Below are 17,530 nucleotides of genomic sequence, written 5' to 3'. Positions count from 1 at the left end.
TATATATGTCCCTGATAATTTAAGACAAATAAATAAATCTGAACACCCACCCCTACTTGAATGCCCATCCAGCATGATGTCTGGAGGCTCCTCAGCTGGAAGACATTTTATGCTACTCTGTATGCTCTAAAATCAGTAAGGGAAGAGAGAGGGAGAAGGAGATTTTGACTAATATTCTCTCAAGAACAATTTTAAAAAGCATATATCACCTTATTTCCAACATGGATATGTATGTAACTTCTCAAATATAGAACCTGACACAACATTATATGTGCTGAATAAGTGATTGGACTTTGGTTTTGCATCAGCAATTTAGAAGAACACACTGAAAGTTATTTCAGATTATAATCTGTTTGACACTGTAGTATATTGTTCTCATAAAACCACCTCCAAAACATTGACTACTTTATATTCAGAAATGTACTTTTATTCTGTCCTGTCTGAAATTTTGTAACCTTTTCAGAAGCATGCCTTGTACTTGCCCTTTGCTCTAAGAGTTTGGCAATGTTCTTTGGCCAAAAGCAATAAAGTTTCTGTTTTGCCTTTAAGTTTATTGTGCTCAGGGCTAGCCCTCTTGAGAGGACATTGTCTCAAAATTGCCTCCCTTCTTGGGTGGTGCTCCCATTCTAGCCCTGACTCCTCACACAATCAAAACTTCAGCCAGTTTTTCAGTGCCCCAATGAACACCTAGTAAACCAATTCACCAGGCTGATAACAAACAGCTCTATGTGTGGGCCCTCGGTGACAGGTCTGTGCCACTAAAGACTCTGAATGGGAACTGTCTTCATTCAGACCAGTTGTGGATTGCAAAAGCTGTGTCTGAGGGGAGTGTGGGTGGTGGGAGTGACGCAGAAGCCCTTCCCAGGGCTTTTCTATGTTCTGTGGAGGTCTATTCAATCTATTTTAAATGGCATGCTTATAAAGAATGGGAACAAACATAGAATAGTTCTTGTGATCTGAAAGGCCTTCTGAGTATGGAGAGTCACACACTCCAGCTCAAATGTCCCCTGTGCAAGTTACAGCTTTGCCTCAAGGCATCCTTCCCACACAATCACTTTAAAAGGAAGACTTCCTAGGAAGGATTATGCTTTCTTAAAAAATATCTATCCCCCACTGCTTCCTCTTTGACAACCATCAGCTTATTCTCTATATTTATGAGTCTGTTTCTGTGGGTTTTTTTATTGCATAACATTTCATCATATATATGTGTGTGTATGTGTGTGTGTGTGTGTGTGTGTGTGTCCCAATGCATGAAGATTAGTGCAGAAATGGGCCTTCCTTCCCCTGGCTGCCGGGACCACTTTCGCTTCAGCCCAGAGACGCCTTTCCACCTTCCCATGCTGCCCAGAGGCCTGGAGCAACTGGGTCAGTGTGGAATACCAGTGTCCTGCCCCAGCCACTCGGCACCTGCTATGGAAATTAACTCACCATTTTTGTTGAATTCATTTGCATAGTCACTCCTGGTTGGCTGGTGAGCATCACAAAGGTACAGTCAATTTGCATCTTTCTCTTTTATTAGTGTAGATATATATCCATCACATCTTCTTTATCCATTCATCTTGATGGACATCTTGGTTGCTTACTAGCAATGTTGCAAAGAACATCAGGGTGCACCTATCTTTGCAAATTAGTGTTTGTTTTCTTCAGATAAGTACCCAGAAGTGGAATTTCTGGATTTTATGGCACCTGTATTTTTAATATTTTGAGGAATCTCTATACTGTTTTCCATAGTGGCTGCACTAACTGACAATCCATTGACAGTGTACAATGGTTCCCTTTTCTCCGCATCATCACCAGCACTTGTTATTTGTTGATTTATTTATTATTCATCCAAGTGTGTGGTGATATCTCATTGTGATTTCAACTTGCTTTTCCCTGATGGTGAGTGATGTCAAGCTTCTTTTCATATACGTGCTGGCCATCTCCATGTTCTCTTGGGAGAAATGTCTAATCAGGTCCTTTGCCTATTGATATAAATAGTGTCACCCAGCAAACAGCCAGCTACAGAGAACAGGGTAGGTAGACTTGATTACATAGTGAATATAAAGCAAACACTGCAAACCCAGTTGTGCAAGAACTATCACATCTCCACCTTTTCTCTAAACATGCATGCTTCAATCTGGGGCTAACCAGGAAATTAGAGACTCCAAATATTTACAAAGACAATTGAATGCGAGGAATTGATAACACCAGCAATGGAAGAACTCAGACGCTAAAAGGGAGTTGGTGAAGTAATCCAGAAATTAGCAAGTGTAGCCCGTAGCTGGAGAAATAAAGGGAGGAAGCAGGGTTACTGGAACCCAGAGGCCAGGCAGTATGGCCAGCCTGGTGAGAACTGGAGAACAGCCTGGTGAGAACTGGAGAACTACTGTACAGAGGAGAGACAGCCACTGCCACAGAAGTTGTGTATGGCAGGGAAAATATACCATAGATTCTCCTCTCCTCCTGCCCTCTAATGTCCTGTCAGTGCCTTCCAGTTAGCCAAGCCTAGACACCTACTGCCATAAGAGCCAGGAAAACAGCCTGCAAGCCTGCAACATAGAGGTGAATAGGGGAAGGACTTGGAATATGAAGCTGAGAGCAAGCAGGCCCCAGATCAGTACAGTATTTTATTTCACTTTCAAGGCGTCAGTCTTTTAAAGGTTTCCCCCCGCTCTCTTGGGTACGGTCAAAGTTCCAAGAGCATATGTCATTCCAGGCCATTGGGTAGGTAGTAATGATGGGAAGTAGGAGGAGGTCTTTTGGTTTATATTCAACTGTCCACAGAAGTTTCTATTGTCCTTTCCCACAAGCTGCCAAACACTCTTGATTCCTCTCGTCAGCTCTCTCCTGCTCCAGCACCACATTTGGACCAAGGAATATTAGTATTTCTAAGGTGTGAGACCATCACACTAAGTCTCATCAGTATTTCTATATAGAGTCCTGTATGAAATATAATGGTATAGGCAGGTTCAAGTAAAAGAATACTAAAAGATATTGTATGTAAACACTGTTGTAAACAAAGTAAGATTAGTTACATTAATAATAAATAGAGTAGACTTCAGAGAAAAAAAAATTACCAAAAACGGATGTTATATAATGATAAAATGGTCAATATACCCAGAAGTCCAATGTATATGCACCAATCAGTAGAGCTATAAAACATGTAAAGCAATGCTGACAGAACTGAACAGAGAAATAGGCAAATATACAAGTATAGTTGAAGATTTCAAACCCCTCTATTAACAATTAATAGAACACCTAGACAATAAATCAACAAGGATCAACACCACCATCAAACAGAGGGATACATTTGACATCTATAGAACACTCCTCCCAAGAATAAGAAAAATGCACCATATTTCAAACACCCATGGGCTATATACCAAGATAGACTACATCCTAGTTCAGAAAACAAATCTTAACAAACTTAAGATTTGCAATCATACAGAATGTCCCCTCCAACTACAATGAAATCAAAGTAAAATGAGTAACAGAAAGATAACAGAAAAATGTCCAAACACTGGGAACAAAACAACAAACTTGTGAATAATCCATGATTCAAGGAGGAAGTCTCAAGGGAAATTAAAAAAAAAACAAAAAACATTTGACTGACTACAATATGTCAAAATGTGTGACACACAGGTAAAGCAATGCTGAGAAGGAAATTTATAACACTAAATGTGTACAATAGAAAAGAGGGAGATCTCAGATCAGTAACCTAAACTCCTATCTCAAGAACCTAAAACAAGAAGAGCAAAATAAACCTAAAACAGAAGGTGAAAAAATAATAAAGATAAGATAAAAAAATCAATGAAATTAAAATGGGAAAAAAAACAAGAAAGAAAACAAATGAAACAGAAAGGTGATTTCATTGAAAGGATCAACAAAATTGACAAACCTTTAGCAAAATTGACTAATAACAAAGAGGAGAAGACCTAAATGACCAATATCAGGAATGAAACAGAAGATGTCACTACAGACCCTACAGACAATTAAAAAAGGACAATAAGGAACTATTATGAAGAACTCTACACCGATAAATTTTACAACTTAGATAAAAATTTTAATTCCTTGAAAAATACAAACAACCACAACTTGTGAAATAGATAATATGAACAACTATATAACCATTAAGGGAATTTAATTCATAATTTTGAAACTCCCCTCACAATAACAACTAAAACAAAGAGGCAATAGCTGAGCCTGGAGAACTCCTGAAGAACTCTATCAGACGTGTAAGTAAGAATTAACACCACCTCTGCACAATCTCTCACAGAAGGTAGGAGTGAATATTCCTCTATTCATTTTATGAAGCTAATGTTACTCTGATTCAAAACTAGAAAAAAGACACTATTACAAAAGAAATATACAGATAAACATCACTTATAAATATAGATGTAAAAACTCAACAAAATATTAGCAAATACATTTTAGCAATATATAAAAGGAAGTATATACTATGACTAAGTGAGTTTATTCCAGAGATGCAAAACTGGTTTCATATTTTTAAAAAAATCAATCAATGTTATCCACTACAGTAATAGACTAAAGTAGAAAGTCCATATGATCACATCAATTAATAGAGAAAAGGTGTTTGACAAAATTTAACATCCATTCATGGTTAAAAAAAAAAAACAAAAACACAAAAAACTCATAGGAAAATAGGAGTAATGAAGTTTTTAAATTTAATAAAGAGCATCTATATAAAAGCTACACCTAACAGTATACTTAATGATGAAAGACTAAATGCTTTCCACCTAAGATTGGAGAAAAGACAAAAATGTTTTTTCTCACCACTTGTATTCAAATTGTGCTGGAATTTCTAGCTAGTACAAAAAGGCAAGAAAAGGGAGACAGATTAGAACAGAAAAAAGTAAAACTGCCCCTATTTGCAGAAAACCTGATTGTTGACGTAGAAAATCTCAACAAATAAACCAAAGCAAAAGCAAAAACCACCAACAAAAATACACTCCTAGAACTATTGATTTCAGCAATCTCAAGATAAACATAAAAAATCTATGTGTCAATAATAAATATGTGGAAATCAAAATTAAAAACACAATATCATTTTACATTTACTCAAAAAAAGATAAAAACTTAGCAGAGATATAACCAAAGAAGTTTTGGACTTGTATGCTGAAAACTACAAAATACTGATGAATAAAAATATATATATCTAAATAACAAAAACCTATTGTGCTCATGGATTGGACTCAAACTAATAAAGATGTCAGTTCTCTCCAAACTGACCTATGAGTTTAACGAAATCAAAATCCCAGCAAAGTTTTTGTAGCTACAGCTTATTCCATAATTTATCTGGAAAGATGCAGTTCCTAGAATAGCTAAAACAAACCTAACAAAAAAGAATAAAGCCTATCCCATTGCATTTTGTGAACAAGACCAGTAGGACAGCATAGAGAACTCAGAAATAGACTCACACAAATATGGCATTCTTATTTTTGACATAAAAAAGAGTCAATGGAGGAAAGACAGCCTTTACAAGAATAGAACTGGAGCAATTGGACATCTATACGCAATATGAACCTCCACCTGAGTCTCACACTTTATACAAAAATTAACTCAAAGTGGATCACGGACCTAAATTTAAAACATAAAACTGAAAAATGTTTACCAAAAGGTAAATTTCTTGGATACAGCATGAAAAACAGTCTTCACATAAGAAAAGTTGATAAGTTGGACTTCATTAAAATTAAAAATGGTTGCTGTGCTCAAAACTCTGTTAAGAGCAAAAGACAAGCTAAAGACTAGGAGAATACATTTGCAGATCAAATAGCTATTAAACAACTAGAAGCATATCCAAGAAGTGGAAAAATATTAGTTTCCCCTAGGGAGGAAAAATAATGGTTGGGAACAGAGGTGAAAGGTACACAATTTACTTACATATTTTTTTTGCATATTTTGATTTTTGAGCTGTGCAAAATCAATGCTTACTCGAGAAATAAAATTTTAATTATTAATTTTAAAATTTCTCAGCCAATCAAAGCTTGATGCTTTCCAAATGCTAGCAGTTTTCATGAGTCTGTTAACTTTTATTTAGAAATTTTCTGAAGTGGCTTTTTAACCTTTCTAATCATTAGCTTACTTCAGTATTATAACTTCTTGTTCTTCCTAAACACTTAGCCAAAATCCTTATCTTTTTTAAGTTATGAAGATTCACTTCTATATACTCATTCTTTTCCAGAATAAAAAGCAGCTTATGGAAGGAAACCTTGGCCCTATGTATAACTATTGCTGGGAACTATTTACACACTTATGGGTCAGTTGGAGCTGCCTTGACATCCTACCTTCTCACAGAATTCCTTTACCAGACACTGTGATTACATAGAGATAGATGGACCTGGAAATACAGTCCAGGATTTCTAGTCATGTGATCTTGTTCCAATTACTTATCCTACCCAGCCCTGTGCCATTCCTCAATCATAAAAGAAAGAAAATAATATCCATTGTCCCAGATTGCTCTGAGTATTAAGATAACCTATATACAGTAACTGAGACGTGATAGTGGCTTGAGAGTTAAAATTAATGAAAGAAACATTTAGTTGCTAAAAGCCTAAGTCCACCAAAATAACATAAGAGTGGGAATAGTCTATGGACACACACCTCAGAAAAATAAGGCCAGGAAACAAAGTACCACCAACTTTGTGGCAACTTCAAAGTTATCAGGAGCTTAGATGTCTTTTTGCTGCATGGTCCGTGTCCCTGTTATATTAAACATTCACTCCAAGGACAATATCAGGGACTGGAGGCTCCGGTAGCAGGGTGTTATGGGAATCTGTCAGAGGGGCAACTTAATCTCAACTTGAGGAAGCCACTTTTTACAAAATACTATGAAGATACTTTTATTATAAAGAGGTGACCTTTATAATATTTGAGACATGAGGTAAGGTCACCTTTTGCTCTAATGCACATTGTTTTATGTAGTTCTGCGTGCTTCTATGTATAGTCATTGCTGGCTCTTCTTCCACAGAAATTTTTCCACAAGAATCTAGAAGAATCAGCACAATATTTAAAACTGCAGTCCTCGACCATCTCCAGCAACTCTACTATATCCCCTTCCTTGTTTTGTTTGTCTTGCAAGTATTTATGGCATTCAACCCATTCATTTAATTGATCTTATTTGGCATCTGCTTCCACCTTTAAAATGTAAGCTCCATGAAGACACAGATTTTTATCCCATTTATTCACTGCTGTAGTTCTAGGACCTTAAATGTTCTGAGCATCTATTAAGCTCTTGAAAAATATTTGTTGATTGGATAATAAAATTCCTGGGCCTTACTTCCATTTTCTCATTCATCATAAACAGAAACCTCTTCATATGTTGTTTAAATATATCTTAGTCCTTTAGAAATCATATCCTGAAATGCTTTCCATTAATTTTTTATTTACTGCTCAAATTTCTTTCAGAGTTGTCCTTCTGTGGTCTTCAGCCTTTTCTTCATTATTTATTTGTTAACTCAGGCTATCTGATGAAAAATCACTTCCATGTCTCTGGACTACAAATTATTCTTTTTTTTTTCTTCAATTTAATGACAGTTGTTAGGCCTATGAGTCTCAACTCCTGACTCTTTACTGTGCAAAGCTGGGACATTGCAGACATTTCTGCATTGCCTGGTGAGCTCTGCCAGTAGGGGGCAGTGGAAGGAGATGGGAAAAACAGGAGGAAGAGGGTACTCCCTGCTTCCAGCTTTGCATTTTGTGCCTGTCAGTATCTCTGAAGTAGGAACTCCTCTCCTCACTTGCAGCAATTAATTGTTCAGTTTCCAGCACTTCCCACCACCAGCACTGCCAACCTCTGATGGGTAAGCTCAGCCCCATAGAGCCCCTAGGTCACCCCAGTCACCAAGCTGCTTCCTGTAGTTACCTATTCTGTGTTGCCTTTCTCATGCACAGATTGACCTATTTCACTAATTCTCCCTTTCTAAATGATCTCTGTTAAAACAAATGGTACGATTTCTGTTTTCCTGATTGAACTCAGGCTGATAGATAACTTTAACAATTTAGCATCTTGAATTATTATAATATCTTCTGGCCATTTTGAGACATATTTTGAATAGATTACTGTGCTTCTGTTTGTCAAAATAGTGTGAACTACAGTATTTGTAAGATCAAAACCTCTTCTCCCCAACTTGGGCCAGAAGTTGAAATAACCACAGATTTCAAAAACCAAAAAATAAAAGTGTAATTTCAAAGCTGTTGACAGGACCCTGTGTAGCAAAGTAGAGGGCCTGGAGGGTAAGGAGGCTTTGTAATGTACCTACTGAGTAAGCTAGAGGAAACTAACATGGCTGTATAACAACCTAAAGTGTATTCCATCAGCCTATATTGTATTACAGTCAGGAAAATGTTTCTAACTCTCAATATGAATTTAGATGATTCTGCTCTGAGATTTGTTGTTCAAGCTTGGTGTGTGTGTGATCCAGCAGTTATCCCTAGGAAGGATAAAAAGGCATAGCTTTACCTTAAACCAGTGGTCGGCAAACTGCGCTTGCAAGCCACATGCGGCTCTTTGACCCCTTGAGTGTGGCTCTTCCACAAAATACCACCACCTGGGCAAGTTTATTTTGAAGAAGTGGTGTTAGAAGAAGTTTAAGTTTAAAAAATTTGGCTCTCAAAAGAAATGTCAATGGTTGTACTGTTGATATTTGGCTCTGTTGACTAATGAGTTTGCCGACCAGTGCCTTAAACCTTAAGGATGCTCTACCTTTACAGTAAGCCCATCTGGACTCTGTTGAAGTCTCCTTAATATTCCTAATGGAGTATCTCATTGAAAACATGTGGTTGGATATGATTTCATTTTCTGGATTGAACTCTTTGGGGAAGGGAGTTGGAAACTAGAGCGAGACAAATCCCTGTGGGGGCTGGCAATAGATAGCATTTTACTACAAATGGAAGGAATGGACATTGGAGACAAGGAAAAAGAACTTGCCTTTCTTCTTCTTCTTCTTCTTCTTCTTCTTCTTCTTCTTCTTCTTCTTCTTCTTCTTCTTCTTCTTCTTCTTCTTCTTCTCTTGGCCTAGGGAAACAGATATAGTTAGGGTATAATATTAAAGTGGGTTTTTTTCCCTCTGTTGAAATGAACTTTCTTAAATTCCTTGTAGTTCTTCAGGGAAAACTATTTCACACAAACTTGACTGCTGGTGTTCTGGGGAACTTAGACCAGACAGTAATAAAAAAAAATGTGGTATAGCCTCATTACAGCAACATGCAGTCCAGCCCAGGACCCTAGCATGAAGGACAGTAGGACATTCCAGCAGCTAGTAGCCTGTGGTGGAGCTGGAAGCATGGATGAGATGCAGTGTGGAGAAGCAGGTTCCAAACAGAGGCCACGGGAGTAGATATGAAATGAACCTTTTCTGCAAACCTCAGAGTGAGTTCAGTCTGCGAAGAGGGAAGAGGCTGCCACAGAGATTATCTCTGTAGATACAAGAATCCTTACTCACAACATGAAAACCACCCGTAAGAAAAGCAACCAGTTCCCACTTGGGCCTCTCTCCTTCTTATCTTGGGTGCTTTCTTGCATTACAGGCGAACTTCCAGTGTGAGAGACTCATCAGCTATGTGGCCACCTAACCCAATAAGACAACAAATCAATCCAAGCCCATTGTAACAGGTGAGTTCCTATTAAATCGGCAAGTTAACACGAGTAATGTGTTGTGTCTACACATGCACCCATCTTAATCGGCAGGGCACCAACAGAGCCGAAGTCCCATGACGCTAAACTAGTGTTCATCAGATCAAACTTATGACTATCCAAGTGACATTTCCTTGATGTTTCTGTATTTCCATATTGCTTTAATAGTCACATGTGTTAAATCTATTCCTGCAATGTTGTAGGTAAAGAATGAAATTTTAAGGTAAATCTTTTACTGTAACTTTCTGGTTGCCATGTTGAAGTCCCCAAGATAATATATAGTAACTCTAACATTCACTCCCCAAAGCATTCTGTTCTCAGTCAATGTGCAATACGCACGTGGTAAGTTCTTAGTTCAAACTATACTTTCGTCAAAAGGACAGTCAAATCACAGATCTTCTATATGCTCATTCAATAATAGTACACATAGGTTAATGTGAACCACATGGGGTGATTTTTTATTTCTTAATTTTCATTTTTAACTCTAAGAGACTTTTATACTGAACTAAACATCCTACCTAAGTATTCAGCAGAATTCATGAATAGAAGACTCATAGAGACAGAATGGCATGGATCCCGATGTTCAGTAATCTCAGTTTCATTATGTTCATTTATGAAAAAACTAGTCTTATGACAAGGCTTTCTTTCTCTTGTAAATGACAGAAGTTTTAAAATGTTATTGAGAGGTATGTACTTATAAAGGATAAACTGCTATTCAAAAAGTATCATGCAGTTCCTTTTCTCTTATCCTATGCTATAGTTTGTTTCATGGTTTTCCAACCATGAAAGATCAACTAATGAACTCCCTGGAAAAATTCACTACCAAAAGTTGCACAAGACAAGTTTGGAATAGAAAGTCCATGTAATAACTTATCAAGGAAATACTGCTTCTTGGAAGAGAGACCAGTTTGATATGAAATGCCTGCTTATCTAGAATGTGGGATAGGAGCTATGCATACCATGGAAAGTCTGAGATGATTATCCAGGTCCTTTTATGGGCCCTTTGGACCTCTCTTTCCTGGCTAACCCTGAAGATAAGAGCCCCAAATTGTTCTCAAACCTACTTCTCCATTCCTCCAACCTACCATTTCTGTTCTCTGAATATCTGAGTTTTGGAAAACATGCCTGGTGGTCTCACTGTGGAGAGAGCATCTCTGTACTAACCTCTTTTTAAAAATCTGACAGCTTCTGTTTTTTTCATATAAGTGGTATTTCTACCCACCTCAATTTAGTGTGTTTAATCAACATGCCATCATGTTAAGTACCATTAGCAAACAGTAGGATGACTGCAACTTCCTTATAAGGCACTGTGATTTTGCACTATCATTTTATTGATTATTTTTGAAACTCAAGGCCACTCTTAATGCCTCATCAGCCAAAAATCATAAATCTGCTCTTTGGTTCCTGTACTTATCAGTAACATAGCCATCTCAGAGACACTACATTTTCAACCTCTATCATAGGCACCAGGCAAAGTTAGCCTTTGTTCCTCATCAAAGTCAGATGCTAAGTCATCAAAGTCAGATAAAGTTGGTTCTTTTTCTTTCTTTTCTTTTCTTTTTTTTTTTTTTTTAAAGGAGGGAGCCATTTATTTATTACATAAACACTTATTGATGACTACAATGTCAGATATTATGCTGTAATATAGGATTAGAAAAATAATATAAAATTATACTGTGTGTGCTTAAGGTTAGTCCTTGAGTCAAACTTGATGAGTGTGTGTGTGTGTCTGTGTGTGTGTGTGTGTGTGAATGTGTGTGTGAGAGAGAGAGAGAGAGTGTGTGTGTGTGTGTGTGTGTGTGTGAGAGAGAGAGAGAAAGAGAGAGAGAGAGAGAGAGAGAGAGAGAGAGAGAGAGAGAGAGAGAGAGAGAATTACATGGTTCAGATTCTTCACTTCCTCAAGTTTCTTAGCCCCCAGCATATTCAGCATAGGACTGCTAAACATCTAGCAATTGCTCACCAATCCTTGAGGTCTTGCAGAAAGCATAGGTCGGGGACTAGAGCTTTCTTTCTCTTTTGTCACTAATATCATTTAGTGCTGGTAAAAAATAAGTGCTCAATTAAGAGAAGGAAAGGAGGAAAGCAAGAAGAGAAGGGAGAGAAGGAAGGAGGAAGGGAGGGAGGGAGGGAAGGAGGGAGGGAGGGAGGGAGGGAGAGAGGGAGGAGAGAGGGAGATTTTGCAAATGATTTGGTAAAAAATAAACAAAAAACCTAGGCACTCATGTTATAGAGAGATTGATGGCAAGGAAATACTAACACCCATGAGGGTCATGATCATGGTGACTACAAGGACAATGATAACAATGCTTACTCTAAACCTGATGATTTTTAACTGGAAGACCAAAAAAATAAATAAAAAATGAGAAGATAGTTAAAATTTTGATCACTGCAATAATATTACTTACAATCAGGAACTGTTTCCTATCTAAGCCAGGTTACTTTGCAATATGATCATGATGATAAATACTTTTAAGTGGACAAGATTACTCTTATTATAATTTTATTCAATTAGGCTATTAATCTACCTATATACTTCATCATAGTTGTCCTGTAGCATTCAGAATGTTGCATACTTAGGACTTTAAAAGGATCAAAGGGAATATTGCATCTATTCAAGAAAATATATATTCTCTGGCCTTGTTGAATTCAAGTTGTTTTGCTTTGATATTTATTATTAATGTCCTCAAGCCAGTTTGGATTATTTTTATAATAAGCTTTGGCAAATAATTGTTATCTTATTTCAATTAACAGGCAAATTAAATACAATAAATATTAGAATAATCAGAATGAACACAAATTAATAACTGTCAGTGAATTGGGGTACATGATTTGCTTTTTCTAAAATTTACCCAAAATTGTCATTGATACATATATAATAGGTCTAAATGTGGCTTTTTCCTTATTTCTCATTTTTGTCACTCTATAGGTTTTTTCCCCCAAAACTGAAAGCATTCATCTTTAAGTCTGAGAAAATGATCTCCATTACTAGAGGCCTGGTGCATGAAATTTTGCGGGGGGGGGGGGGGGGGGGGTGGTGGTGGTGGGGGGGGGGTGTCCCTCAGCCCAGCCTGCACCTTCTAGCAATCAGGGACCCACAGGGATCCCTGTGGGATTGGGCCTAAACCTGCAGTTGAACATCCCTCTTACAATCTGGGATCCCTGGCTCCTAACTACTTGCCTGCCTGCCTGCCTGCCTGATCGCCCCTTACCCTCTGCCTGCCTGCCTGACCGCTCCTAAGTGTTTGCCCATCTGCTTGCCTGCCTGATTGCCCCTAATCATTTGCCTGGCTGCCTGATCACTCCTAACCCCTCTGCCTGCCTGATAGCCCCTAACTGCCTCTGCCTTGGCCCCCACAATCTACTCTTTATCTATTGTGCTCTTTATTTCAACTATCACATTTTTATACATAATATTTCCATTTGGTTCTCTCTTTACATTGTCTAATTATTGTTTTATATTGCCAATATCTTTCTTTATCTGTTTCATTACATTTTATTATGTTTATTTTGAATCCTTGTCCCAACAGTTGTAAAACTTCCTCTTTTAATGGACTCTAATCCAATGTGCCATTTTCTTTGGAAATTGCTGTGTTCCTCAGATGTCTCCTTATTTTAGCCTGTCAGTTACTATTTCTTTTGAGGTATTCATTGCTCTGTCCAGCAACATATACGGGAAAGGCCAAGGGTCAAACTGCAATCTGTCTCAGACCTGATGACCTCGGATTGTTTGAGGGCAAGAAGGGAGGTGTGAGCCTAACAGTGAGTGCCTTACGAGCCAGAAAACCATCTTAGCTTGTGTCAGCAGTTGGGTGAGGACACAGGGGAAGAGGAGAAGTGACTGTTTGAGGTTTATGAATTCTCTCATGCTTTTGAAGATCCCCAACTAGCATTTGTGCTGCCAAGATTTCACACTTAAGGACACCTACATAAGTATAGATTCTGGCCCCACTGATGGCCCTGAGGGGAGGCAGAGAATAACAGTAGTCATGGCAGAGTGCCCTGGACTAGGACCATCATCCCCTCAGTCAACAATTTGGAAAAGTCCTCAATCTTTCCAGGAATTTCTGACAGTTTCATGTCTACTGACATCAGGGTACTTCTTGATGTTTCTCTCTAGTTCTATGAGGTTGATCTTCGGATCTGATCTTGGAGTTCTTAATAGCTCAGTACTTGACCTTACTTGAACTCTGTAGAAAACCGTTTGTACCACTCCAAGTGCTTCAGGAAAATGGTTAAGATTCTGTGTAGGCCCACCTGGGTAGGAAGATGCCTGACTGCAATGTGCTAATAATTGCAGTGTGGACTTTCAGGTATGTAAATGGTGTCCCATGATAAAATATATTAAGGATCTTAGACTGGAAATAGTAAAGCAATACATACAAAAAAAAAAAAAAAAAAAAAAAAGGTTGCTATATATTTTTTTTATCTCTTCTATCTGAGCCGTATGATTATGTTGTTTTTCCAATCCAGACTGAGATAACCATTTAAGATAGCATCATAACTATTGTAAGCTACCTCAGGTCCACCAGATCTGGCTGGAGAATTTGCTTTGGCTGCTCTGACACATAACAAGGCTAACTCCTTGCTTCATTTGCTAGTGAAGCCAGCTAAAGGTATGCTTTAAAAACCAATCAATCCTCAAATCACAGTCGTTTAGCACCATATAAGTGGATTTTCTCCATCATGTTATCTGTTGCTATAAAATGCTCTACTTCATGTGGTCATTCAAGGACACAGCTGAGGGACATTCCCCACTCCAACCCTGGCAGGGAAGAGAGTGAAAGGACATCTTATCTCTGTTCTTATCCGGCTTGCCACAGAATTGACACCTACTACTGCTGCTCAAAGCTCATTGGCTAGAACTAGTCAAATTGCCATGCATGCCTGCAAAGAGGCTGGAAATACTATTCTCTACGTGCCTGAAAAGAGAGGAGAACAGGATATTGATGAGCTTGTAATGTCTTCCACATGCCCTAAATGCTATGTCAATACATTAATGATATAAACTTGATTGCCAAGATGACACGATGCTCACATCCTCTTAACTTTCTTATCCTTTTTTTTCCTCTCCCCTTCCCTGCCACTCCCCAATGAATTACTTATTTCACTTATCCCTTAAAATGTGTTTCCTAAGGTTCAGTTTCCATTCTTATACTACTTTTCTTATATTCTATCTTTCTTGGTGATTTAAGAATTACCCATCAAGGTTTCTCATAGTTCCTTAAGTAAAGTTTAATAAACATTGAATGATTGATCTACCAATTAATAAGTAATTGAAAGTGAAACAATGACTTTAAAAATGGAATATTTAGTAATTTTTTACACCCAAATAGAAATCTGCAGCATTTTATATCCTTTGTTTCCTACTTTTTTCCCCTTAACTGTTTTTTCCTTAACACCATAACTTTACTATAAAAATATTAACTGTATAATGAGCACTGTACTTTATAAACCAGTTTGTAACAATAGCATGACAATATTCAAATTATGAAAAAGTAGACAAGAAAAAGATAGTATTATTTTTATTTTCTGATATTAAATCATTGAATGACTATCTTCCCTTTCAGTTGTCTCTAATTGGTGTTACACAAACAATGCTAACTTCAATGCCAAAATACTTTTGGAACAGCATTTATTTTATTTAGCTTTCAATTAGAAGCTATTTAAAAGTGGTGCTTATAAATAAATAATATCAACTTTTAGCATGAAAGGTCCAAAACAAACTTATTTTTAGTATTATAAGTTATTTTTTATTATTAAAAGACTTTACATGAATATATAAATATTTTGTGATGCAATATTGTTCATTGATTTATTTTTTAAAATATTTATTTAATACCAACTGTGCTTTAGGCATCTTTTAAAAAAATAATTTTTCATTTTTCAATTATAGTTGACCTAGAATATTAAATGTCCAACATAGTAATTGGACATTTATATAACTTATGAAGTCATCACCCTGATAAATCCAGTCCCTACCTGGCACTGTACCTACTTATTATAATATTATTGGTTATATTCCCTATACTTTATTTTACATCTCCGTGAATATTTTGCAACTATCACAATTTATTTCTATAAATAATATATTCATTGAATTTGTTGGGGTTACATTGGTTAATAAAATTATACATGCATCTTAACAAATTGAAATCTCTGACATATAGGTACCAATGAATATATTTCTAAAAATCTATCTAATCCCTCTAGATATATTTAAATTTGTGCATTTCTTTGTGTGTAATGTATAAAGACATATATGCTAATATACATTTCCCTAATGACTAATAATGTTATGCATTTTTCATATGCTGCTTTGCTGTCCATACATATATTTAGTGAAGTATAGATTAAGATATATGGGAATATTTTGCAAATTGAGTGAAGGGTATAATAGGAGTGGGTTTTTTTGTTTGTTTCCTTTAATATGTTTATTGATTTCAGAGAGGAAAGAAGAGGGGGAAAGAATTAGACATATCAATGATGAGAGAGAATCATTGATCAGCTGCCTCCTGCATGCAGTCTGCTGGGGACTGAGCCCGCCACTCGGGCGTTTGCCCCTGAAACAGACCCAGGACCCTTCAGTCCACAATCTGATGCTCTATCCACTGAGCCAAACTGGTTAGGGCTAGGAGTGTTTTCTTATACCATTTGTTTTTGCAACATTTTAAGTCTGAAATTATTTCTGAATTAAAAGGTTAAAAGGAAAAACATGTTATAAATATCACAAGATTGATAAATGGTAAATCATCTTTAACTATACATTACTATATTATTAATAATTGCATAATATGACATAACATAATATGATATGAATGGTAGAGTAGAGTAGATTAGTATAGTATCGTCTGGTAAACTCCAAATGATGTTAACAGAGATCAGGAAGTGGAGGAGGACAGTTTTGAAGAAATAGAAACTTAGAAAACTTCTCATCTGTTGAAGTGGGCTGAGTAAAAAAAAAAAAAAAAAAAAAAAAAAAAAAAAAAGTTTCAATCTTGTTTTGCATAATCAGAGACCTATTTGTTCAATGCAAGTACAAAAAGTGGAAACCATACAAATCACTGAAGAAGACAAAGCAAACAAACCGTGTTCCTTATATTGAAAGAGACTTAAGATGACAGGACAAACAGGATAGTTACACAAACAGTTTTTCAGATATGGGACAATGTTTACAATATACTGTTAAGTAAAATGTATAAGATGGAAAATGTATTTAGAATGATCTCACATAAATTTAATATAGAAAAAAAAGGAAGCAAATACATCAAAGTACTTTTCTTTGGGCAGTGAAATTATAAGTAACTTGTATTTTCTTAATTACAGTTTATGTGTTTTTTTCCAGAATTGTCTCTACTTTCATACCAAAATATGAGTTATATTTTTTAAAAAGAAAAATATAGCTTTCTATCTCTCCCTGTTTCTAAGTGGTGCATGAAATGACTTCACGTCCTTCTGCCTAACGTATTTCACGAAAAATGTAAGTCTGCCCCTTGGGCGACATTGCCGAGGTAACAGGTTTTATCACTTACGTTGTCTTACCTGGAATGCTATCCCTCACATCAATTTTAGTTTCATCTTGGGTATACAAAAGGTCATATCAAGAAATGACAGGGATTAACATTAACGTCAGTCAGTTTTGATTAGAGAGATTTCTCCCATTTCTGAGGGGGAGTTTTTCCTTTATATTTGCAATTGTTGTTTGTGCTATAAAATGATTTCGGATCCCCTCCAGCATTCACTGGGGCAGCAGAGAGCAGATGAGGAGCGTGGGCTCTGCAGACAGAGGGTCTGGGCCTGACTCCTGGGCCTTGAGTAGGTTAGTAACTATCTATGTGCCTCAGTTCCCTCCTCTGTAAAACGAGGATGATGATAAGAATACCGACCTTATAGATATTT

This window comes from Pipistrellus kuhlii, unplaced genomic scaffold, assembly GCF_014108245.1.
Source record: "Pipistrellus kuhlii isolate mPipKuh1 unplaced genomic scaffold, mPipKuh1.p scaffold_m20_p_4, whole genome shotgun sequence".
Classification (NCBI taxonomy): Eukaryota; Metazoa; Chordata; class Mammalia; order Chiroptera; family Vespertilionidae; genus Pipistrellus; species Pipistrellus kuhlii.
Note: the sequence above shows the minus strand (reverse complement) of the source record.